The following is a 26,950-nucleotide window of genomic DNA, read 5'->3' as shown; positions in this document are numbered from 1 at the left end:
AGAACCCATGGACAATTACTTGTGGCACACTGCATAATAAGGGACGTTCTTTCTGAGCTCATATTTAGTCAATAATGTACCACAGGCCACTAATGTTGGTGTCAGCTACATATTCTTTACAGGGGTTTAGGGTTTTTCAAAGGAGTTGTAACAGAATGGCTGAAAAACGCTTCATTTTAAACACACTGGGCCGGCGGACCAAGCAAAATTGGGAAATTCTGGTTCTTTTGTCAGGGACAATCAATGGCGCATTCTTACGGTCTAAAAGACTCTAGGGGTTGTACAGCAATATTTTTACCTCTACGTTATTTGAGTAAAACAGCCACATTACTGGTATTTGTTGCTTAAATAAACAGCACCCACATGCCGGCCACTGGTATTGTATTTCAACATTTAATTCCGTCGGTATCTCAATATATACTCCATGCAGACATTTCAACGGCCAGAGTGTCAGGCTTTGGGCGAGAGGCACATAAAGCCCCCGTTAACAGTCTTTGAATTACCTCTGTGATGTTAGTTCTCCCCTGCATGTGTGATTCTATAGCCAGCATTGCAGTTGTGTTTGCTTTTTCTGAACCATGTATTGATGCCAGTTCACATAGTGCATGAAAGCACTTCAACATATGTGAGTTCAGACTGCCAGTTTTACAAAAATAAAACTTTATATAAGTACTACTTAATGCAGTTCTGTGATATGCCTAGTTTATTATCTCTTCCTCCGCATCGCTGGCTCACTCTGCCTCTGTCTTGCTCGCTCCTCCCCCTCCACCAAGATTCTTGCGGTCCTTATTGTCACCTCGGCTTGCATTCACCCCTCCTTTCTCCCCTTTCGGCCGCTTTGATCTTCTCAGTGAGCTCTGCGCAAATGCTTGTGTGTGATTACATGCCGGAGACTCTGGGCCGGAGCAGGCGCCTGCTTCAAGACTCCGCTTGCCTTGCCTCTCTGTGTTAATTTGTTAGGGCACCACTTCTCAGCATACCTCCTCCCTGTGCCACAGCGCAAAATGCAAAAGTAATCTTCAGGACTATTGATGTCTTCAAATGACTCAAACTGAGCTATAAAACATGGTACTTCTCTTTTCCGTAACACCTAGAACTGCCAGAATTAAACAAAGGCACTAAAGTATGAGAAGCTATCGGTGCGTTTGGCATAGCATCACTTACATGCCGGGCTACTGGTCTCCTGATTTGTTAATAGATAAAAAGTACAATCGCAATTATTTTTACTAGCCGGGGAAATAAAACAAAAGCGAAATTGAAACTTCTACTAAAGCTTTCCAGTTCTTGGGTGCTTCATAAACTGCAGGGCAGGGAGGGATGCGCTCTGCTGGCAAGGTTGCTCACAATTGAACCTCAATAGCTGGGTTTTAACCGTGGCTTTGGCATTTGATCAAATATTGTGAACTTCTTTACAAATGTTATAGTCCACATTCACGAGTCACCAACCTATCTGGCTGGCCGGTAATGTGCCACGCAAACGCCTCTGGATGAAGCAGTCACGAGTGCGGGCCACAGCTGGCCTGGGACACACGCATAACCCAGCTGCCCAGAGCCCTTACTAGATTCTGTGAGCGTGGCCCCTGGTCGCAGCAAGTACTGAGCTGCACCCAAGCAGAGATGGCACCTGACTATGAGCCTGCTCTTTCAAGGTTGTGGCCAGGGCCTGCATGCAGGAATACTGGAGATGCAGCACACTGTAATTAGCCATATTCACATTCCAGAACGAGGCCCTTGGTACTTGTGCTTTTGATTCCTGCATGGGAATCTAAGTTGCCCCAACTGCTTGCACATCTGCTACATTTTTTTTTCTTGCATGCTATAAACAGGGCTCCCGGTTTTATTGCATTTTTAAAAAAAATAATTTCCCAATGTATTTATCCATATTTATTTTCCAGCCATCTTACTGGGATCTATCCATATTTATTATGTGTTTTTTGAATTAATGAAGGTGTAAAATGTTATATTTCGGGATTTAACTGATAAACATGCACACTTACTTTGGTGCCTGTTGTGTTTTACCAAAATAAGCAGCCAAATATAACATTACAACACATAACAATAAACCCACAGGTAAATTTTTTACCACCAGCCGTCAGTGCACGCTTCCACCAGGCACACACACCACCAGCTGGCAGTGCACACTTCCACCAGGCACACACACCACCAGCCATCAGTGCACGCTTTCACCAGGTACACACCACCAGCCGTCAGTGCACGCTTTCACCGGGCACAAACGCTACCAACCGTCAGTGCAAGCTTCCACCACACACACACCACCAGACGTCAGTGCACGTTTCCAGACACACACACCACCGGCCGTCAGTGCACGCTTTGCCACCAGGCACACACACCACCAGCCGTCAGTGCACGCTTTCAACAGGCACACACACAACACCAGCCGTCAATGCACACTTTCACCAGGCACAAACACCACCAGCCGTCAGTGCACGCTTCTACCAGGCACACACAAGAAGAGTGGAGAAGTGTGGCTCAATGGTTAGAGTGGCAGAACCTGATGCAGAGGTCTGGCTGGGACCAGGGTTCAATTCCCGATGCGGCAGGGTCTTGGGCTCAATGTCCACGGACTCGATAATTCTCGCCTCGGTGCCTACTCTAATCATGGGTCTCCACTCTGCAACTCTGGGCAATAGCTTGCTTAATCTCCACAACGGCCCTAAAGCGCTGGGATGCCTGGTTTCACCTTGGGGGTGCCCAGTAGGGAGCATCTCACAGGGAAAGCCAGGACGGATTCCACAGCGGTATACAGCGACAAGATGCTTGTCAGGTGATAGTGCGCTTTACAAGTATACATACATTTACAAGTATACATACATTTACACACCACCAGCCTTCAGTGCACACTTCCAGACACACACACCACCAGCCGTCAGTGCACGCTTTCAACAGGCACACACACACTTCCAGCCATCAGTGCATGCTTTCACCAGGCATACACACCACCGGCCATCACTGCACACTTTCACCAGGCACTGACACCATCAGTCGTCAGTGCGCACTTTCACTGGGCACAAACACCACCAGCCATCAGTGCACGCTTCCACTAGGCACACACCACCAGACGTCAGCACCACCACATTATCACTCAGCACCACCACAACACCACTCAGCACCACCACAGCACCACTCAGCACCACCATAGCACCACTCAGCACCACCACAGCATCACTCAGCACCACCACAGCATCACTCAGCACCACCACAGCATCACTCGTCGCCACCACAAAATCACTCCACGCCATCACAGCATCAATCTGTGCAACCATTCAACAACAACTGGTTCAAATATGTTCTCTCAATGTTTCAAGCTTTATTACAAATGTCACTAAAAGATGTTAATATTTCACTTCTGTTCTTGGATTTTCATCACAATAAAATACACTGAACATAATCTTCACAAAAGTTATTTACAAAAGTTTAAGCTATTGCCATTATAAATTACAATCACTTTTATTTAAGTATTAATTATTTAAAAAAAAGTTAAAAGCCATTGTTATTTGTAATATCAATACATCTAAGTCACGTAAATACAAAACATGTTGCATTACAAATGCTATAGGTGTCACATTAGCGAAAGTTATAACTATTGGCATTGTAAATGACAAAGCTATTAATTTAGCTATTTTCAAAATCAACACATAAATAAAAAAATTGTCATTTACAAGACCAATAGCTCAAACTTTCCTAATGCAAGACCTATTGCATTGCAAATGCTTGTTAGTGTTGTAGCCGGTTGTGGGGTTTGTAGGGATACAGGGTGGAAATAAATTAATTGTAACTAATTAAGTTTTAATTATTTAACTGATAATTAATTATGTAAATTCTGTAATTAATTTATTTTGTAAGTTATATTTTAGGTGTGGGTTATGGGGTTTGTCGGGGTACAAGGTGGAAAGTAATAATAATTAATAACTAAATTATAATTATTTAATTTCTTTATTAATTATGTCCGTTGTGTAATTATTTTTTTGAGTTATGTTTTAGGTGCTGGTCGTGTGGTTTGTAGGAGTACAGGGTGGGAAGAAAATTAATTATAATTAATTAATATTTCAATTGAATTATTATTAATTATTTAATTGATAGTTAATTATGTAAATTGTGTAATTGTATATTTTTTTAAATATATTTCACGTGTGGGTTGTTGGGTTTTTAGGGGTGAAGGGCGAGATGTTAAATAATTGTAATTAATTAATTAGTACTTATTTATTAATAATTGTTTAACTGACAAATAATTATATAGATTTTATTATTATTATAATTTTCAATATATATTGTAGGTGTGTGTTGTGATTTTAGGGTTACAGGGTGGGAAGTTAATTAAGAACTAATTTATTGATAATTAATTTTTAATTTATTATTAATTCTTTAAATGATAATTGTGTTCATTGTGAAATTATCATATATGTTAAGTTATATTTTAGGTGTATGTTGTTTAGTTTGTAGATGGATAGGGTGGGAAGTTATTTAAGTAATCATAAATTAAATATATTTATTCTTTTATTATATATTTTTATTATTTAACATATTAATTGGGTTATACTTTGTTTATTTCCATTACATTTTAATTGTTTGCTGTTATGTTTGTGAGAATATAGTGTGGTATTTTAATTATATTAATAACATTTGTTTTAATTTATAGTAATTATAAAACATTATAATATTTGTGTTATTTTATTCACTTTTGATCAAATTTGACATTTTATTTTTATATTTTTATATTTACATTTTTATATTTTTGGGTAATTAATAGAGGTGTTAAAATATGTTATTTGTTTGAAGTGAAGTACTCTCTCTGAACTGTAGCTGTGAATGTAGTGGTACTAGTACATTTTACCCCCCCCCACCCACCCCCATGAGTCTAAAGCTTTCCCTACTGTTGCACACACTAGAGTGGAATAGTAAATACCCCTCCTGGGTCTCACGCTTTCAATACTGTTGCACAGTTTGGAGTGGGAATAGTAAATGTAACCCCTCCTGAGTCCAACGGTTTCCCTACTGTTGCACTGACTGGAATGGGAATAGTTAATTTTACCCGTTCGGTGTCCAACGCTTTCCCTACTGTTGCACATACTGCAGTGGGAATAGTATATTTTTTAGCTCACTTACTCATGAAAACATTCCTTAACATTCTTATAATAGTGCCAGTGGTATTTCTCAGAGCCATTTAACTTCCACCCAAGAGCTTTTACATCTATTATGACTAAGGTGTTAAGCCTTCCTTCTGCCAGACTCTACATTTGTCCAATTAAGTCCAAAGCAACTCTCATCCACTTTAGTCGTACATATGCAGTTTCTTGCCTCCCTTTCCCCCCGAATCCCTACCTTCTATCTCTTCTTCCCTTTTCTACATGAATTTCAAGACTTCACGTGGGGTTTCTTCACTACCTGGGAAGGGAACATCTCTATGTACCCATTCGGCCTTCAGAATACCACCCCCGCTGCATCCTTCAGGGTCGGCTGAGGTGTTAGTAATGCCAGCATAGCCAGTCGTGCAATGGTGCCACACTGGCCTGCAGTTACAGGCCCAATACTGGGTTGAGAGGCTATCCATTGGGTGGCATACTCATTGCTATGCCCCACTATTAGCGAGTGCCGTACCGCCTCAGGTATGTGGCGTACCTGTTTACGAGAACTCTAAGGTAGGGTACACCTTCACTCTGCTATACAGTCGGAAGGTGCCCAGATCCTTAAGGTTATGGAGAGAGAGTCAACAAAGACTAGGGGGCAAAAGCAAAATGTTTTGGGGTGAATTCCCCTAATAAGGGCCATGTCCAACATGACTGCCTCCTAGCCGAAACCAGGGCAGTTTAATCATTCCCTTGATTAGCGGCCCAGCTCAGGGCGATAGAGCCTGGACGATAGCCCACCACTGCGCTGGTACCCCCGAGCTCTAGGCCCCATAATCCCAGTAGGATCTCTTTTGCCCCTCTCTCTGGGTCCACCCCTGAGGGGTGGCTCCCTCCATCCCGGGGTGGCACTTTCGCCCTGGTCCCCAGGCCACCTTACTTCACTGGAACACTGGAACAGCACCAGGATCAGGGCGACAACAGCCACCAGCGTTTTTAACCCAGCACCCAGCTATGCAAGCACCTTGGCCCATGGTAACTCCGGGAAGGGATGGCCAAAGGGCCTTGAGGTCTGGGAAGGCCTCCTGTACCTGGTCCTGCAGCTCAAAGTCCGTACTCAAGGACTGGACAGGGGTCAGGAGTGGGTTATTTTTTCCTCTGCCCCCTTTCTTGGGAACTTGTACCCCCTTTGGGATGGTACTTCCCGGGTCCCCTCCCCCTCAGTAGATTTGTTCTTTCTGGCACAGGCCGGGTTCCCCACTTGGCGCTCCCTTTGGGAATGCACCAGGCTACCCCCTTGCTTTGGGAAGGAACATTAGGTGTCCTGGGCTTTAGCCTGCCCCTCACTACCTTCCCCCTTGAGAAGGAACAGGGGACCCATTTACCACCCAGCTCTACACGGAACTGCCTAGATTAACACGTATCTCTCCCATCTGTGGTGGGGAGATAGCTAGGCCGTCTTACTGAGGCCTTTCCCCCAAGGTCTTCTCAGTCTAAAGTAAGAGATCCGCGCCCGGTGGAGCGGACGGTTTAGGTCTTCCCCCAAACTTCTTAATCAAGATGGCTTTCATGACTGGCTAGCTCACCATGCCCTTGCCTGTCGGAGGAGGGAGATTGGCTCGTAGGTTTCCAGCCATTTCTTTAAGTCTCCCCCCAATAGGAATTTTGGTATTATCTTTTGGGAGATGTGACCCCTACTCACACTGTCATAACCTGCAGGTGTGCTACCACCATTGCTGCAATCTGACACTATTTGTAGGGTTAGAATATCCAACTCTCTGAGGCTCAGCTCTTGGGCCATTTTTTTCTCTTCCATGGCTAGACTCTTCTCAGTTAGGGCTTGCTCGGTTTCCAATTTGGCAAGGACCTGCACTTTTACCAATTTAGCAAGGGCCTGTTCCTTGTCCTATCTGGCAAGTTCTAGTTGTAGCATCCTTTACTCCCTTCTGTCCTCCAGCTCTTCAGAGGTCATGTCCCTGGAGGACACACTGCTACCTGGGGTCAAGGGCTCCCCTCCTCCCATTAGTCCATTTGGAAACCCCTGGGCCAGTTCCAATCCCTCCCCACTCTCATGATCTCTTCCACGATTCACTAACCTTTCTGGGTGGGCCTCTGCCCATGCTAGCAGGGCTTTCTGAAGATCTGCCTTTTTGGCGCTTCCCCTTACAAGCACCCCCCTCTTCTGACAGAACTCTTCGAGCTACGTCCCCTTTGCAACAGGTATCAGCTCAGTCCATACGGAATGTTCTTACACACATACGCATTCAGCACCCAAATGCTGTGCTACTGGTACCCAGCAGGTCAATGGATTCCAATCTTCAGACTCTGTGGTCCCAGCCTCCATCCCTTCACCCTCTGGTTCACCCCAATTGCCCCATACCCCCAAATGGAAGATAAACCAGCCCACCTCTCGGATACTAGGTCAAATGCAGCCAAAGTCACACTTAGTCTGGGTCCTCGGGAAGCATGTGGGGAATGATATGTAGCAAGTTTTAATTAGGAAGTAGACATAAACAAGGGGACACCTACAGGTCTCAAAACATAATGTAGTGAAGCAGTCTCTAAACCTGCTTCCGAACTGTCTCGAAGTGTTCCTTCAGTCCAGTCAATATCTTCTGCAACTACCTGGTACCAAGATGTCTTCGTAAGGGGCCAGGCGGGGAAAGAACGCATTTGGGTCAAAAAGTAACAACCGATAAATGAGAAGTAAACAGGGAGGCGTCATGGTAGGAGGAGGCACCCCGAGCAGTACACGATGCTCTGGGTTGTGCCCAGGCAATCCGGGCACAGCGTCAGGTGCTTTTTGGTATGGGTTGCACCAGGCACTTCTGATCTCCAAAATGAAGAGTTGCAAATTCTGAATTCTTGAAATGTGGCACAATGACCGGTGTACGTTAGGAAGGGTTACACCAGGCAAATCTGGTCACACACAATGTTGAGTTGCAATTCCGTACCTCCCTAGAAATGAGGCACTACACCCAGTGCACAATTTAACAGGTTGCACCAGACAAGTCCAGTCACACACATGAAAGTTCAGCAGAGCCACATGAGGTAGAATGGGGCACTACTATTGCACGAATAGACAACCTGTAATTTTAAATTCACGCATGCGATCGCTTCACACGATTTAAAAAAAAACGCACGCTGAGAGTGGCTTCTGCTATACTTAGGGTATTGTAAACACCTTTTGCAATACCGCATGGGAAGATCAGTCCTTTGTACGAATATACAACCTGTAATTCTACATTCACGCATGCGAAGGCTACATAAGCTCTATGCTTAAAGTGAACACCAAGATAAAATGTGCAATAACTTGTTCTGAATAACTAAAGATAAATGAGTTTTATTTATCTTGCATGACCACAAACAGCACGACAACATCACTATAGCCAGAATTTTTCTGCATGGTGCACATTTGTGGAGAAAGAGAGAGTTGACTGACTACGTTGTGTGTCTCCCATACCTTTTCCCATGTCTTATCTTTATATGTTCACAATGTTTATTCACAGGTACACTGAGACCTTGAAGAAGAAACAGGTTGAAAATTTCCCTTTTTCTATCACACGTTTGCTACAGTATAGCTAACTTGCGTCACCTTCACTTGCCACGATTGGTCCTGAAGAAAGCCCTTAAGTCCGAATCCCGGCAGATAGGGCTGAAACATGTCGGCCATTTTTATTTCACAGAAATGCTAGTGCGTCCTGAAAACCTAATTTTTTCAATAGAACACACTTTTTTTGAGCATTTCCTTATGGGTGTTACCCGAACCCAGACCCAATAAAGTTCATTATCTGGTTATACGGTATTTTTAACTGAACACTGTCCACATCACTGGGTCACTACTGTTTTTAACCATGGGTAAGATCCTCCTGGTGGAGGTTGCATACTGAAACTAACCCTATGATTATGCACACACATGTATGAAGAGCGGAGAACCAAGATATACCGCTACCCACACTTCCCAACACGTGCATGAGGGTTTTTTACTGGAGACACTTTTGCTTTATCCCCTGCATACCCTGGTTCATGCAGGACAAGTGATCCTTCCCCACTTGATTATTTAGATTGAAATTAGGAAACTGAAGGATCAGGACTTCCTCCTCCCTCTTCTTTGATTAGCATAACTACTATGGGTGCATCAACATTTCCGAGGGTCTCAACATGTCGCCGCTCCGCTCTCGCCTCCCAGCTGCTCCTCCCTCCTTCCTCCCCTTATATGGTGGCCGGGCCCCTGCCGTGCTGAAGGCGCGCCTAAGGCAAGCCCGTCTGCACCCATCCGTGCCTGGATCACGCCCAGCGCAAGACCCCCTGGTCCCTGTGAATGCCATGACGCCCATCACCACTACGATGCCAGCACCCTCCACGCACTCAACACCGGACGATCACACAGCTGCTTCCTGGCCGCCCCGAAGCGCACCTAAAGACCCTTCTCCTGCGGGAGCTGCAGATTCACCAGCATCCGATCCACAAATCCACCCACCGTGACAGACACAACCACCTCAGATGCATACTACTGAACACCCGCTGCGCACGCAAACACGCCGTTGTACTCTGGGGCCTGCTCGACACTTCCTCCCCGGACGTCGCCTTCCTGACAGAGACCGGGATGAACGCCTCCTCGGCACCTGACATCGCCATAGCCTTCCCAGACGGCTACGAGATCACCCGCAGGGACCGCACCAATGGAGTAGGAAGGGGAATCGCCATCATCCACAAGAACACCCTCAGGGTCTCGAACAGCACCGACGACACCTTTAGCACGGCCGAACATCTGCACTTCCAGATCCACACCAATCCCAACACCACCCTCAGAAGAACTCTTGTCTACAGAGCCCCCGGAACCCGGCCTCAGTTCGGCGACTCCTTTGCCGATTTAATCAGTAAGCACGCCCTGCCCGCCACAGAGTTCATCCTTCTCGGAGAGCTGAACTTCCACCTCGAGAACAACAATGACACCAACTCCATCACCCTGATTGACAACCTCGCCAACCTCAGACTCAGACAGCTAGTCACAATGCCCACCCACTTCGCCGGCCACACTCTTGACCCCCATCTTCTCCGCAAGCCCACACGTCACCTTCAGCCACACTACCGAACTCCACTGGACCGACCATTGCTGCATCCACTTCACCTTCCAGAAACCAACTACGCACCACCGCACTCAACAGATCCCCCGCCGCAGCTGGAACAAAATCACCGAAGACCAGCTAAACACCACCCTTGCCCGAAGTCCACCTGTTGACCCTACCGACGCCGACACCGACACCCGCAACCTCAGACGTTGCATCGACAACACTCTCGCCTTGATCAAGAAACCCTCCAACAGACACACCAACAAGAAAGCCAGCTGGTTCATCGCAGACCTCCAGGCCTCCAAGCAAACCTGCCGTACATTAGAGAAGAAATGGCACCGCGAACAGACTACAGGCAGCCCACAAGAACGCCATCCGCAGATACCATCACCTCATTAGATCCGCAAATAGGGCCTCCTTCAAAGACTGACTCGACTACAACGCGCACAACAGCAAGGGCTCTTCAACATCGTGAAGGAACTCTCCAACCCCATCTCCAACACCAACGACATCCCACCATCGCAAGACCTGTGCGACTCCCTTGCCACCTTCTTCCATTGCAAGATCGCAGACATCCATGACAGCTTCAACAACCTGACTGTGCCGAAAGCCACCATTACCTCTGACCCCACGGCCACCACCTACATCTACCCCTGCTCACCTGGACCAACATAAGCAACAACGACACCATCATAATCATGAACACCATCCACTACGTCTCTCAGTCAGACCCATGCCCACACCACATCTTCAACAAAGCTAGCACCACCATCGCACCCCATAGCCGCGAGGCCATCAACATCTCGTTCGAGACCGCGACCTTCCTGGAGAGCTGGAAGCACGCCGAGATCAACGCCTTACTGAAGAAACCCAAGGCGGACCTGCAGGACCTCAAGAACTTCCGGCCCATCTCCCTGCTCCCGTTACCGGCGAAGGTCATCGAGAAGACTGTCAACAGACAGGTGACCCGCCACCTTGAGGAGGACAACATCCTGGATCCATCCCAGTCCGGGTTCCGCAGCAACCAAAGTACCAAGACTGCCCTCATCGCCGCCACCAACGATATCAGGGCCATTCTGGACAACAGCGAAACCGCGGCCCTCATCCTCCTGGACCTATCAGCCACCTTTGACAGTATATGCCACCGCACACTACGCACACACCTCCACAATGCAGGGATCCAAACAAGGCCCTGGAATGGACCACCTCCTTCCTCTCTGGCAGAACCCAGAGCATCCGCCTCCCCCTTTCCGCTCCGAAGCCTCCGAGATCACCTGCGGCATACCCCAAGGATCATCCCTCAGCCCAACATTGTTCAACACCTACAATGCACCGCTCGCCCACGTCGCCTGACTGCACGACCTCAACATCATCTCCTACGCCGACGACACCCAGCTAATCCTCTCCTTCACCAAGGACCCCCTGTAGGAGAGTAGGGTCTGCAATCCTATGATCACCCCAGATTTTTGCTTTTTGCTTCACTGGTTTACGACTTCCCTGGCTGTGGGCCTGCTAATCAGACCCACAGCCTAGCTGTTCTCTCACTAAATTGACACGTGTACCTTAGGTGCATTTACCAATTGGTACTGGGCCACCTTATCAGACCCTGTAACTCAGGGCATAGGTGTACCCAGGGGCTGCAGCATGTATTATGCCACCCCTGGGGCTGCACGACAGCTGGGGCAAGGTGGTGTAATCACCCTTTGCTTTAGATATAGTATACCTATATCTAACCCTAAAATGGACACATAGATCCCTATCAGTCACTCCTATGGCAGGCCTTAACAATCCTGAAGGCAGAGTGCTTGGAATCATGTGAGATGGTGCTCTGGCATGAGCTGAGCCCGTTTGCAGCTTGCGGAACCAAGTCCTAATAGCTGTTCCATGATAACGCGTACCATATACTCTTAAGTGCATTATAATCCTCGCGGTTATTTGCCAACTCTGGTATCGCTTTATCAAAACATGTCGAGTAAGGTGTCATACGAATTGGAATACTAACCCCTCGCCAATTCTGGCGAGGGGGTTAGCATTCCACCCTTCTAGAGGGACATGACATGTATGTAACTGTGAACCCCGGTTAAAGTTAACTCAAGCCTCAGCATCACAAAATGGATGCTGCCACCACAGACACAAGTCTGACCTCCTGCTGCTGGGTGTCCTTCCAGCGAGGAGAGCTTGGACAAAGGGTTTCCTGTCAGGGGCGGTGCTAGCACCATCCCAGACAGGGTTTTGTGTATCTAGGTAGACAGGGCTGAATAGGAAGGTGACTGCAAGTGGCACCCCGGTGCTCACTGTGCATATGCCGGCTTGAACCAGTTCCAGGGGCACACCAGCCCCTGAGCTGGGGAAAGTCCGGACAGGGGAGAGGGGTGCAACCACCCCCCTTCCTGGTCCCACCCATGGGCAGGACCTAGTCCCGTACCAGCCCCTTTCTTTAGAATAAAGGTAGGAGCAGGGACCCTTCCAAATTAGATCATCTTTGAATCCTGAAACTACTTTCTACGAAAGGAACTCAAGACTTCTTCCTAAGATTTCTCCCTTGTGACTAAGGAGTAGTCACCCTGCAGCAGCAGGCACCAACTAAGTCTTTTGCGGTTTGCGGAAACGTCCTTCCTCCGGAACCAGACTGACTGTTGTATTTAGTATAATAAACAACATAAGTAGGCAGGAGTTCTGATTGATAGATTTATTAAGAATAAATCTGTGAAGATTAAAACCCACAAGAAATGGCTATGAAAGAGCGATGCTGTCGTGTCCAAGTAACGGAACAGAATGACACGACAGCAGAGCTCAAACATAGAACATGGAATACAGTATATGTCATTAAAGAACACAATACATGTCATACAGTAAGCAAATTAAAGGTACAGATACAACATCTCCTTTCCATAAATGAAAAAAGAAAAACAAAAGTAAGTTAAACAAACATTAATATAAATAATAATCTTTAAATTTGGAAGGAATAACAATATTTCTTTTTTCACAAGTCTGATTAGAATCAGAATTAGTTACTGAATTTTCAGCATTTTCTTCTTCTAACAAACCATCTGCAAAACCATCAGAAGCAATCAAATTGCTCTCACCCACTTCCTCACCGAAACAAGATTGAGAATTAGTCTCACTAACATGAGAATCATGTAGAGATTTTTCAACAACTACTTGATCTTGTGTTGAGATTTGTTCATCATCATCCAAAGGATGAGATGGTTGCACAAAATCCATGAAGTCTTTGTAACACAAAAAGGAGGAATTTCCCAAAAGAGTTTTACGATCAAGTTTTTTCAAAATAATGTCCTTTTGAAAAGGTTCAAGCTTAATAACAGCACTTTTGTTCCACCAACCTTTGTTCTTAATCATAACAGACGAATTAGATGATCTAGCAACCTGTTGAGGCAAAGAAAACTTAGATTCGCCCTTGACAACTTTTTTGGGTTTTTTAATAATTACCCAATCACCAGTTTTTAACTCACAGTTTTTTGGGGAAATAGTATTCTCTAACTTATATTTTTTCTCAAAATTATGCCTAACACACTCATCAACTGAATTAGCTTTGGTAAGACCTAAATTATTAAGAGAAGATGAGTTCTTATCAAAAACAGGTTTGATAATATCATTTGCATCCCTTCCCTTCAACAAGAAAAAGGGGTAAAACCGGTAATTGAATGCGGAGTGTTAAGATAACTCCATACTTTTTCTTTTATGTGTTTCCTAACATCCATACCTGATGACAAAGCTGTTTGTATACCTTCTTTGAAAAATGTATTAGCTCTTTCAACGAGTCCATTTGCAGATGGAAAATACAAAGGACTTTTAATATGCTTAATGTCATATTTGCTCAAAAAATCAACCATTTTTTTTATACAAAATGTGTGCCATTATCGAACACTAATTTCTTGGGAAATCCTTCAACATTAAAAATCTTCTCAAGAAAATCAATTACAGCATCTGTAGTGGGAAATTTAACAAAATCATATGAAACCCATTTTGAATAATAGTCAGTTAAGACAATTAAATATCTCATATCTTCAGATAAAATGTTATAAGGCCCTGAAAAATCAATAGCTAATTTTTCCCATGCTTGTTCAGGCAACAAATTTGTAGAAGTACATTTTTTTTTACTTTTCCAATGCTTGTCGGATAGGAGACATTCAGGACATTGGTTAACAAATTTATCAACAAGAGAATCCATGCTGGGCCACCAATAAAATTTTCTCAAACTTTTCTTAGTGCCAGACATTCCTGGATGTCCAGAATGAGCTCTCTCAACAAGACCCTTTCTCAAAACACAGGGTGGAACAAAAAGTCCACATCTAGTTATGAACTGATTCTCCAGACTTAATTCAGAGGATACTTGTTGATAAGGTACAAAATCTTTACTTAGACTTCTAATTGGTGGCCCTCCTTTTCTGATGTATTCTTTTATTTTTATCAAAATTTCATCCTTCTTGTAACCTTCCAACCAATCACTCTCTGTAAAACATCCCAAAGAATTTTCACATGCATCTATTGCAGAAACCACGACACATTCATCGTCATAGATATCAGGAGCTCCGATCTGATTTGCAAGAGGAATTCTTGACAAACAGTCAGCCCTAAAATTAGCTCCTCCAGAGATGTGTTTCACATCAAAATTATATTCTTGTAATTTAGAGATAATCCTTACTAGTCTGGAAGTTGCTTGGCCTGTGCCATTTCCATTCATCAAATAAATAAGCGGCTTATGATCTGTAAAAAGATCAAAGCGAGTTCCCCATAAATAACTCCTGAACTTTTCTACTGCCCATGAGCAAGCTAAAGCTTCACGCTCTATGGTGCTGTAATTGGATTCTGCTGTGGTCAAGGTTCTCGAAATAAAAGCAATAGTATTTTCTTTACCATCGACAAATTGTGTTAAGACTCCACCAAGACCTACGCAACTTGCATCCACGGTGACAACACACTTAACACCATAAGAAAAGGGTTTCAAGGCTGGAGCATTCTTTATCATATCTTTAACCTTTTTAAATGCTTCATCACGGATCAAAGACCATTCATACTTTTCATTCTTTCTTGTTAAACACCTGAGTGGTTCAACCACAAATGCATAACCATGCACAAAACGTGCATAGTACTCGCTAAGTCCTAAAAAGGATCTAAGGGAGTCTTTATCAACTGGAGCAGGTGCAAGCATAATAGAATCAATCAGGTTCTGTTTAGGTTTAATGCCCTCCTTAGTAATAGAGTGCCCTAAATATTCTAATTCCTGAACCAAAAATCTGCACTTCTCTTTAGATACAGTCATCCCTCTCTTACTCAAGATGCTTAAAACTTTATCAAGGGTTTTATTTGGTCATCCACTCCATTACCAAAAATGAGTATGTCATCTTGAAATGCTTGCACCCCTTTGATGTCTCCAAATAACGAGTCCATTAGCTTCTGGAATACACTTGCTGCAGAAGCTAATCCAAACGGGAGTCTCGTATATTTGAAGGCACCAAAGGGAGTAACAAAAGTGGTAAGATCTTGTGATCTCTCTGACAAAACAACCTGATGGTAGGCTGACTTTAAGTCAATTAGGGAAAAATGAGTGGAATTTCCTATTGCCATAAGCATCTCTTGAATCAAGGGCAAAGGGTGGCAATCCACCAAAATGTTTTTGTTCAGAGAGCGCAAATCTGCACACATGCGCAACTTACCATTTTTTCATTTGGCTAAAACCACAGCCGAAACCCACTCAGATGAGTCTGTAGGTTTAATTACTCCATCTTTACAGAGGCTATCTAAATGTTCTTTTAACTCTGCTCTTACACTCAAAGGTACATTTCTGACCTTATGTATCACAGGTATCGCATTTTATTTTAACTTAATGTCATGCTCAACTCCTTTCACGCAACCAATTCTGTCCTCAAATACTTCTTTGTATTTACCAAGAATAGAATCCAAATCATTGGAAAATATTTTTTCTTTGCAAATATCTATAGAAGCTATGGGAATGTCACCAAGAATAATGGGTGTGTCACTACCAGGCTTTAACATGATGCCCATCTTTCCTAAATCACGCCAACCAATAATATCTTTTCCTTTTTTAACAACATAAACCTTGATTGTTATTTCCCTTCCTAGTAGTTCAACTAAACCAGTGAAGTACCCTAGCATATTGATGAAATGTCCACCAATTGCTTTTGGATTAACATCAGCCACAGAAAGTTTACTAGGAAAAGGATAATTAGCATAAGTCATTTCATCTAAAATGGTTATTGGCGATCCTGAATCCGCCATTACTTCCAATTTGACACCTTGAATGATAGCTTCGCCTAAAGGTGCTTTGAAAGTAATCTCAGAATCAGCTAAATTAACATTAATAACAAGGTTACTAATTTCATCTTCCATGTCATCTAAAGCATTTACACTGGTATGTGAAACATTCCTATTTTTAAAAATAGTTTTGCATGCACTCTCAAGATGTCCAATTTTTTTACATTTTGCACATCTCTTTCCATGTGCAGGACAAATAGGATTATTTCCGATGTGAGTCTTAGAACCACAACGATAACAAACCAAATTCTTTTTTGCAGAAATGGATCCTTTTTCCTTTTTTAAGTCTTGTACTTTACTCTTATTGGTTATAGAACATACAGCTTCCGCATTGTTTGTTCCTGAGATAACCTTAGTTGAGACTGAAGACCTTTCAATCCCAATTGCGATGTCGATGACCTCATTTAAAGTTGGGTTTCTGCATGCTAGAAGGCGTTCTTGTACTTTGTTTGAAAAACAGTGAAAGACCAATTGATCCCTTAAGTAAGTATCAAGCATGTCACCAAAGTCACACTTTGAAGCTAAGATGCGTAAATTAGAAAGATAGTCTTCAATACTTTCATCTTGCAACTGTTTTCTCTTATTAAAACCATGCCTTTCTACCATTATATTTGGCTGTTCATGAAATCTTTTTTCTAATCTTTTAACTGCCTCGGTGTATTCATCCCATGGAATGAACTGTCCAGGTGGTGGTTCACTTTCAGGCATGTTGTCAAAAATTTACCTTCCAGCATCACCTAAGAGTCCATACAAAACAGCCTTTTTCCTTTCCTTGGAATAATCTTTCCCATCAATTGCAACAAGATAGCTTTCAAAAGATTTATGCCACTGTTCCCACCTAACAGGCGGTTTACCTGCATTCTGTAGGAAAGGATTTATTTGATAAGGTTGAATTTGATAAGCCATTGTCAAAATTACCTTATTGCTGTTATTTTATAGAGTTATCTAATTTGATAAAAATGGCTCTCTTTTTTTTTATATAAGAATCAAGACTTTAAATTACTAACCTTCAGTTTCGAAATGAATATATTAATACTCGGTTCCGATTTTAAAATACTAAAATTTTACCAGAAACGATTTTTTTTTTTAAAGTATCTGCTCGGTGTCCTCGGTGTCTTCAATCAGGAATCTATTTCCTTGTTTACATGAAAAGCAAATGGCCGCTGCGTGGGGTCACGTTGATTGACCTTGCGTGATGACAGAAGACGTTCTGGTGAGGCTGAAAGCTTAGCGCGTAAGCTAGCGCATAAGCACGCTGTGTTTACTTCGCGCACTCAGTTCTTTCTCGCTCTCCTCCGCTCGCGCACAGCTCCCAACGACGTTACAGTGGAACACAAGGTAATTTCAAACGCATTCAGTCTCTTTTCTTCATGCGATGCATACAAAATAGGTAAATCGATCTTACCAAGAGTATGTAGTCGCTGTATTCAAAGTCTTCCTTTTCAAGCCTAATTTTTTTCTCGGTGGGTTAAATTAAACTCAACTGCCAAAAAATTAAAATTCGATCAAAATATCATCTCGATCCCAATCCATCGTCGCCATATTTATGTTGTATTTAGTATAATAAACAACAGAAGTAGGCAGGAGTTCTGATTGATAGATTTATTAAGAATAAATCTGTGAAGATTAAAACCCACAAGAAATGGCTATGAAAGAGCGATGCTGTCGTGTCCAAGTAACGGAACAGAATGACACGACAGCAGAGCTCAAACATAGAACATGGAATACAGTATATGTCATTAAGGAACACAATACATGTCATACAGTAAGCAAATTAAAGGTACAGATACAACACTGACCCAGCACGACGAGACCCGGACTCCCTGCCCTCTCTGACCTCAACCTGCCTCTACAGCACAGCTGAGAACCGTATGTGCGACGAGACCAGAGGACCCGGCGACCATCAGAACCAGCACGACACTGACCTAGCACGACCACCGAGGGACCCTCGAGTGGGTGCACTGGGGTAAGAGAAGCTCCAACCCCAAGCAGCACGAGCACCGAAGACCAGCCCCCCAGCATCCTCCAGATCTGCGTGGGGCCCTTTTGCTTCTGTGTCGCTTGCCACGTTGTCCGGTCACTTGCCCATTGGCTAGTGACCCTCCAGACGATGACCTACGTTGTTTTCACCGCAGGTCTAGCTCCTCTAGACTGGCCCTAGTCTCCTCCTGAAGGGGACCTTCCTCGGACCCTCCTGGTCCACCCAAGACGCCACTTTGTGTCGCCACGTGGGCTTGCCGTAGCCAAGGCTTGTTGCCTCCTTCACCGGATCCAGCATCGCCAGCAGCAGACATCCGACGTGGGACAGCTCGCAGACCTCCAGCCTGGTCGACATCAGCGCCCCTGGTCCGTGCAGCAGCAGAATCCAGTGTCACCTCTTCGCCTGGCGGAGTGACCTCGTCCGGTGCCATCCTGGTGCCCACCTAATCACTGGCTAGTGATTCAGAACTTGGTCCCCTCTGCTTACAGGTACCCTTCTTCAGCTGATCCAGTCCTTGGATCAGCCCGGAACATCTTCACTGGTCGCCTGCTAGCAACTTCCACTTCTGGCTCCTGGTTCGTCAACGAGGATTCCCGACGACACTTAAACCCTATGCAGCCGCAGCCCCTGGGCTAGGTAAACCGAGTACTACGGTGCTCCAGCGTAGACCAACTCTCTAAGTGTCTAGATCCACTTTCGTTTTTGACCTACCTAGTCGGGTTCGCCCGAGAACACTAACTTTTGCATTTACTAGGATCCATAGACTTTGTCCTGCATTACACGTGAGAGTTCCCACTCTGCACACGACGTCCCTAGGCCTCCTGCTTCTAATCTAAGGGTTCAGCATTGCATGCCTAGCGTTTCTAAAGTCTATGAGAGTAGTACTTACCTGCTAGTAATTTCGCATTCCACTTCCATAGTATATGGTTTTTCGTGCCCCTCGGGCATCTGTGTAAATTGTGCGACTTTCAGTATTTCTTTAAGAGTTTTGTATTGTGCTTAGCACCCTGTCCTCATAAAGAGTCCAGGGTTGTTGTGTTATAAGTAAATATCCTTTTATTTTCATAACAACGTGTGTGGTGTCCTTTCACTTGGTGTTCAAGGGGTATATGTGATGGTATAACAGCTGGCTTAACACGCCCTCTAGAGTTTAGCCTAAAGACTGCTCTTGTCCATGCTACTAGGCTAGCTGGTCTATAAGGTTGACTTACAACCAATCATCAATAAGGGTTGTTTGGACTGATGCATAGTGATCACTAGAATAGTGAGCACTGCATATCAGGCCAACTTCTCACATTGGTGAGCAGCGGTTGGGATTTGAGCTTGCTGTTGTTTTACCACACGTATCCTAAGAATATCATTTGAAAGATCACATAAGTACCAAGGTATATATAACTTAGCTTAGAATACTCTGAGTTCTACTGAACCAGCTGTTGTAGTTCAACAGGGCCTAGCACACCCTGACTACAACTCTTAGCAAGGGATCAGTAGGCAAACAAATAGTGTAGGTAAGTGCACCACTTACATCTCACTAGAAAAGCATGTCAGACAAAGGAGGGAACTCAGAGGCCCCCCTTGTGTCAGTTGACCCTCCACAGGTCACTTCATGATATGCTGCTCTTAGCTTCCAGGAGATGAGACAAGTGTGTACCTCCAGGAAGCTAAAACAGGGTTCTAACCCTACCATCCCATTCCTGATTGGTCTCTTAGAGACTTATGATGCCAGAAGGACTGCTAACACAGACCCTTCTAATCCAGATGGGAACATGCCCCCCTTAGAGGGAACCCTTGGGGACCCTGACCTCCATCTCAATGGAACAGTTAGTGAAGGAGAGGAGGAGGAACAGGAGTTGTCAGGGGATGAGGCAGACAAGGGTCAGGTAGAAGTCAGCAGACTCACCAGGACCAACTTAAGTAGGCATGAGAATGGATTTGGGGGACCCCCAGGCCCACTCTCAGGCAGGCTTAACATTGGGAGTGGACGAGTTAGGTCTCTATCCAGAGGCTCTAACAGATCCATTCAAACCAATGACTCTCAGACCTCTTCTCACAGAGGGATGACATCCCCTCAGAGAAGAGAGCATGAAGCTAAGCTGAGGGAAGTCAATCTGAGGATTGAAAGGGAAGAACTTGCCCTGGCCAAAGAGAGACTTGCCTTTGCTAGAGAGCAGAAATTGAGTGGGGCAGACCCCACTGTGGCAGCATTTTGCCTAGAGAAAAGGACAGGAGTTTAGACACTAGACACCTAAGTAAGATAGTGCCCCCCTTTAAACAAGGGGATGATATCCACAAATGGATAACTGCTTTGGAGAGGGCCTGCACTATCTTGTGGCTCTCCTTTGAAGGCAAAGGTAGAGATAAGCTCCTCACTACTAGAGCTGAGGATGCTAACAATTACCAAGTCCTGAAAAATACACTGATAGATGGGTTTGGCTTAACCACTGAGCAGTACAGGTTGCTGTTCAGGGATACCCAGAAAACTCAGTCTCAGGATTGGTCTGACTTTGTGGATTGTGCCACTAAGGCTTTGGAGGGCTGGTTGCTGGGCAGTACGGTTACTGATTATGCAGGATTGTACAATCTGATCATGAGGGAACAGATTTTAAATAATTGTCAGAACCAGTTGTTGCATCAGCACCTTGTTGACTCAGATCTGACCTCTCCCCAAGAATTGGGAAAGAAGGCAGACAGATGGGTCAGAACAAGGGTTAAGCAGAACCAGACTCAGAACCAGGGTGGTCAGAAGAAAGCAGACCAGAAGGGTACTAATAAGAATGAGCAAAATGACCAGAAGTCTTCGACAGGCCCCCAACAAACCAAAGAGGGTGGGGGTCAGGCTTCACAGCAGAAAAAGAAGACTCAAGAAGGCCAGTCTAAAAGGTGGTGCCAATACTGTAAAAGTAAAACTCACTGGTTTAGTGAGTGCACCAAGAAAGGAGGGCAAACTCCTACCACTGCAGCCCCTAAGGCACCTGCACCCCCTAGTACAGTCAGCAGTGGTAGTGCACCTCCCAAGGGATTAGTTGGGTTAACCTTTGGGATCTGACAACTTAGTTGGCACACTCACTCAGGCTGTCCTTGTCTGTACAGGGGATGTGGACATATCCCCTGATGCAAGTCCCAATAATTTGGGCAAATACAGACAGACACCTTTTATAAATGGAAAGATGGCTCAGGCCTACAGGGACACTTGTGCCAGTGTCACAATGGTTACACCTAACTTTGTGGACCCTGGTCAGATCATGCTAGGTACAGACTACCTAGTGACCAATGCCAGCAATGTCACTACCCACCATAGTATGGCAATAGTTGATTTCTCCTGGGGAGGGGTAAGTGGCCAAAAGAAAGTTGTGGTTAGTTCAGACCTCCCAGTTGAATGTTTGTTGGGCAATGATTTGGAGTCATCACTATGGTCAGAAGTGGAGCAGAGGACTCACATGGAGATGTTAGGCTTGCCAGCACGGGGAACGTCGTTTACAACGCGGTGTTTACACCGCACGACCTTTTCCCCGCAGCTGTTACAACGCAAGTCGTTATTACGACTTGCGCTGGATGGCGCTGTAGGATAAGGAATGTTTTAATTTTATAGTCCAACACCTTCCCTACTGTTACGGGGACTGGTGTTGGAATATAAAATTAAAAAATTCCGAAATCCGCGCCCTCCAACGCAAGTCGTTGTAACGACTTGCGTTGTAAAACCTGCGATGTCAAGTACCGCGATCTAAAAGATCGCGTTGTACTGACATACATCCTGCCAGCACATGTGCTTGCTGTGACTAGGTCACAGGCCAGAAGATGCCCCACTGAACAGGTGCTGGATCCTGGAACAATGGACCAGACACCTTCCAAGAAGAAGAGCAGTAGGGTTAAGGCATTGCCTTCCCCCTTGCCCCAGGTTGTGGATCAAGTCTCAGAGGAGGCTGACCTCAAATAGCGGAGGGAAACTAAGCCTAAAGAACTTGAACCTGATCAGGTTGAGTTTCTGGGTTCAGGGGGGACCCTCCAGAGAAGACCTGGGGAAGGCACAGTTAGACTGCCCTTCTCTTGAACCCCTCAGGCAGCAGGCTGCTGCTGGGGCTGCAGGGAACGCCACAGATGCCCACAGGGTACACTGGGATGATGGACTCCTGTATTCTGAGGCAAGAGACCCCAAGCCTGGTGCAACCAGGAGGCTGGTTATCCCCTTGTCTCAGAGAGGTTTCCTTCTTACCTTGGCCCATGAGATTCCCCTTGCAGGACACTTAGGCCAGAATAAGACTTGGGACAGACTTGTCTCACACTTTCACTGGCCTCACATGAATGAAGATACCAAGGAGTTTTGTCGCTCCTGTGTCACTTGCCAAGCCAGTGGTAAGTCAGGTGGCACAACAAAGGCCCCCCTTATACCACTACCTGTGGTGGGGGTACCCTTTGAAAGAGTGGGGATTGACATTGTTGGTTCAATGGAACCCCAGACAGCATCAGGGCACAAGTGTATACTGGTGGTGGTGGACCATGCCACCAGGTATCCTGAAGCTATTCTCCTTAGGACCACTACAGCACCTGTTGTGGCAAGAGCCCTAGTTGGAGTGTTCTCCAGAGTGGGCTTCCCTAAGGAGGTTGTCTCTGACAGAGGTGCAAACTTCATGTCAGGATATCTGACTGCTATGTGGAAGGAATGTGGTGTCAACTACAAGTTCACCACACCCTATCATCCACAATGCAATGGGCTTGTTGAAAGGTTCAACAGGACCCTAAAAGGGATGATTCATGGACTACCTGAAAAGCTCAGGCGTAGATGGGATGTCCTGATACCCTGCCTTTTGTTTGCTTATAGAGAAGTCCCACAGAAGGGGGTTGGCTACAGCCCTTTTGAACTTTTGTATGGACATCCTGTAAGAGGACCCCTATGTTTGGTGAAGGAAGGATGGGAGAGACCTCTCAAAAAGCCTGCAACCAACATAGTGGACTATGTACTTGGTCTCCGCTCCAGGATGGCTGAGTATATGGAAAAGACTTCTAAAAACCTTGAGGCAAGCCAAGAACTCCAAAAAGCTTGGCATGACTAAAAGGCTGTCCTGACTGTGTACAAGCCTGGACAGAAGGTGTGGGTGTTGGAGTAAGTGGCCCCAGCAGCACTCAAAGACAAATGGTCTGGGCCCCACACAATCATTGAGCAAAAGGGAGAGGTCACCTACCTGGTGGACCTTGGAACTCCCAGGAGCCCTCTCAGGGTGCTCCATGTGAATAGGCTCAAGGCATATGTCGACAGGAAGGACATGAGCTTGCTCATGGCCACAGATGAGGGACAGGAGGAGGAGAGTGACCCTCTCCCAGACCTGCTCACTCAGAACCCTGTATATGGGTCAGTAGATGGTGTTGTCTTTTGTGGCAGCCTCTATGAGCATCAGCAAAAGGATCGCAAACAAGTTCTTCAATCCTTTAGACATATGTTCTCTCTGACACCCAGTCAGATAGCCCTTGGGCTAGTCCAGTAGTTCTAGTGCCAAAGCCTCACACCCAGCATGGTAAGAAAGAGATGAGGTTTTGCGTAGACTACAGAGGCCTCAATGCAGTCACTAAAACTGATGCCAACCCAATACCAAGGGCAGATGAACTTATAGATAGATTGGCTTCTGCCAACTACTTAAGCACATTTGACCTGACAGCTGGGTATTGGCAAATCATGTTAGCTGAGGATGCCAAGCCCAAGACAGCATTTTCTACCCCTGGTGGGCATTATCAGTTTGTGGTAATGCCCTTTGGTCTGAAAAATGCACCTGCCACCTTCCAAAGGCTGGTGAATCTGAGGTAATATAAATTTTATGGTCATGTTGTGTTCCCTAGCGAGTACCCCACCGACTCCATGTACGAGTTAAAAGTGCATGTAACTTCCCTCCTGTACCAGCTATGAAGACGCAAATACATTTGCGTCCAACGTTAACTTGTCCTCTTTCAGACCCACCATGAATGGGTTTGATGGTCCGTTCCTAAGTATGCTATGCCAACGTCTTTTTGAAGTGTACTCCTACGTTTTTCAGCCTGGCTGAAAGTAGGCCCTGAATCTCTGCCACCGAGCCTCTTTTCTGGCTTCTGACTGCGAGGGCCTCTGCCCAAGCAGCCCCCGTACCCGTGAACTCTGACTTACTTCTAGCGCGGCCCTCCGTGCTCAGCTCAGGATTAGGTAATTACACAATTAGCCTTATGATCCTCACTGTTGAATCTGAAACTGCTCCAGTTCTGCCCCATATGTTAGTACTACCAGTCACAGGTGAATTATGTGTTAGCAAGAAAGGTTCAGTACACGTAGGTCATAGTAAATGCACTACTGTGGTCGAGTTCAGTGACCATGGTAAATCGTCCTTTAAAGCTATCAGTCATTCCTACTTTGTTTGTGGTCATACCGCATACATACGTTTGCCTCCAGATTGGGATGGTACCTGTTACATTGCCTTCCTTCTGCCACCTGTTTTCCTAGCTCCTCCTGATTACCATAGAAATACGAATCTAGCACCGAATAGACCCAAAAGAGATATTCCCCTTGTCGACTACACAGAAACGGCATGGGAACAGTACACTGATTTCAATAAAGGATTCTTTTTCTTCCTAGGACCTGTCCAAAACAGTAAATTAATACGCAGATTAACGAGAACACTCGAAGCAGTAGTGAACGAAACTGCCTCCGCTCTAGGTAACTTAACAGAGGAGCAGTCTGCTATACGGACTGTTGTCCTTCAAAATCGTCTTGTGATTGACGTCATCTTGGCAGATAGAGGTGGAGCTTGTAAGGTCATCGGGTCAAGTTGCTGTGTTTTCATTCCACAAAACGCACCATCTGTCTATCAAGCTATCACCCGTTTACATAAAATTGCAAATCAGATACATCAGAATCCAGGCACCTGGACTTGGTCCGGTTGGTTCTGGACTACGTTGACAGCTTGGGGATGGAAGATCTTATCGTTCCTAGGCATTGGCCTTGTTATAGTATTCAGTTGTTGCCTGTGCCTGCAGTGTGGGCCAGCGATATGTGGACTGTGTGCCACATCCTGCATTGAGCATTCCAGTTGCCTCTCAAACAGTCAAAGAAAGAAAGACGAACATATAATGTTACAAGAACAAACTGATCGATTTATGAGGATCGATATATCATGAAGGGTCCGTAGGGAACAAGGAGGGAATGAGGTAATATAAATTTTATGGTCATGTTGTGTTCCCTAGCGAGTACCCCACCGACTCCATGTACGAGTTAAAAGTGCATGTAACTTCCCTCCTGTACCAGCTATGAAGACGCAAATACATTTGCGTCCAACGTTAACTTGTCCTCTTTCAGACCCACCATGAATGGGTTTGATGGTCCGTTCCTAAGTATGCTATGCCAACGTCTTTTTGAAGTGTACTCCTACGTTTTTCAGCCTGGCTGAAAGTAGGCCCTGAATCTCTGCCACCGAGCCTCTTTTCTGGCTTCTGACTGCGAGGGCCTCTGCCCAAGCAGCCCCCGTACCCGTGAACTCTGACTTACTTCTAGCGCGGCCCTCCGTGTTCAGCTCAGCCTGCTGCCTGCCAAGATTGACTATAACCTTCGAGTTATCTGTTTTCCTCCCCGAAGATACATTCCGGCCTGCTAGCTTCAGTAAACATCCTTCCTCAGCTACAGGGCTAAAGGGCCGACCTGTCTTTATGCAAGTAATTCATAGCCTCTGTTGCCATGCTTCCATGGAAGGCCCCATGCCCCCACGCTTCTCATACAGACACTCAGGCGCTTATACACGCACTCACAGCAAGTATAGAATAGCTTCTGCTCTAGAGACCTTTCTGCCCAGATAGCTTAGTTCCTAAACATCAGATATCGGATATGATAGAAGCACAAGTTGATCTGACATGCCAGACTTCTGTCTCTTTCCGCCAGTGTAAATGTCAAGTCCCCTGCACCCCGTCTATCACACGTCATGCAGCTGCGCGCGCATCCAAGCTTCCGGTTTCCGCTGACATTGCAACATTCTGTTAGCACCACCCCTTGGTGCCACCCACTTGCGTCACCTATCAGTGACATTTCTAGCACACACGCCTAGTTTACGCCTCTTGATGATGTACTAGCACCACGTGTATACTGTTATCTTGTCTTCTCTCAGCTGTTACGCCTCTTACATTGAACATTATGATGTAAATCAAGTATATAAGCTATGTATTGTCAATAAACGACGGCGCGCTCATCTATCCCTTCTGACATCCTGTGTGGTGGTCAGAACATGATATCCTGATTCCTTTATGAGGAATAAAACCCTTAGAAACTCTTACACCACGGACTCTGTTTTCCTTCATTTCGATTGAGTTATTATTGATTAAGTACTTACCTGCATAGAAATTAAGAGAGTAAATTAATTATTTACATCATTTTGGCGCCCGAATAGGGACCCCTCCCCCACCTCACGCGCCGGAAGGTGCGTTGCAATCCGTGTCCCCTGCCATCAGTTAGACGGACAACACGTGTACTGACAGGATTTCCTGCATCCCCCTCTGACACACGGAGGTGACGAAGA

Source organism: Lissotriton vulgaris, chromosome 7 (assembly GCF_964263255.1).
Source record: "Lissotriton vulgaris chromosome 7, aLisVul1.2, whole genome shotgun sequence".
NCBI classification, from domain to species: Eukaryota; Metazoa; Chordata; class Amphibia; order Caudata; family Salamandridae; genus Lissotriton; species Lissotriton vulgaris.
This window is presented reverse-complemented; position numbering follows the sequence as displayed.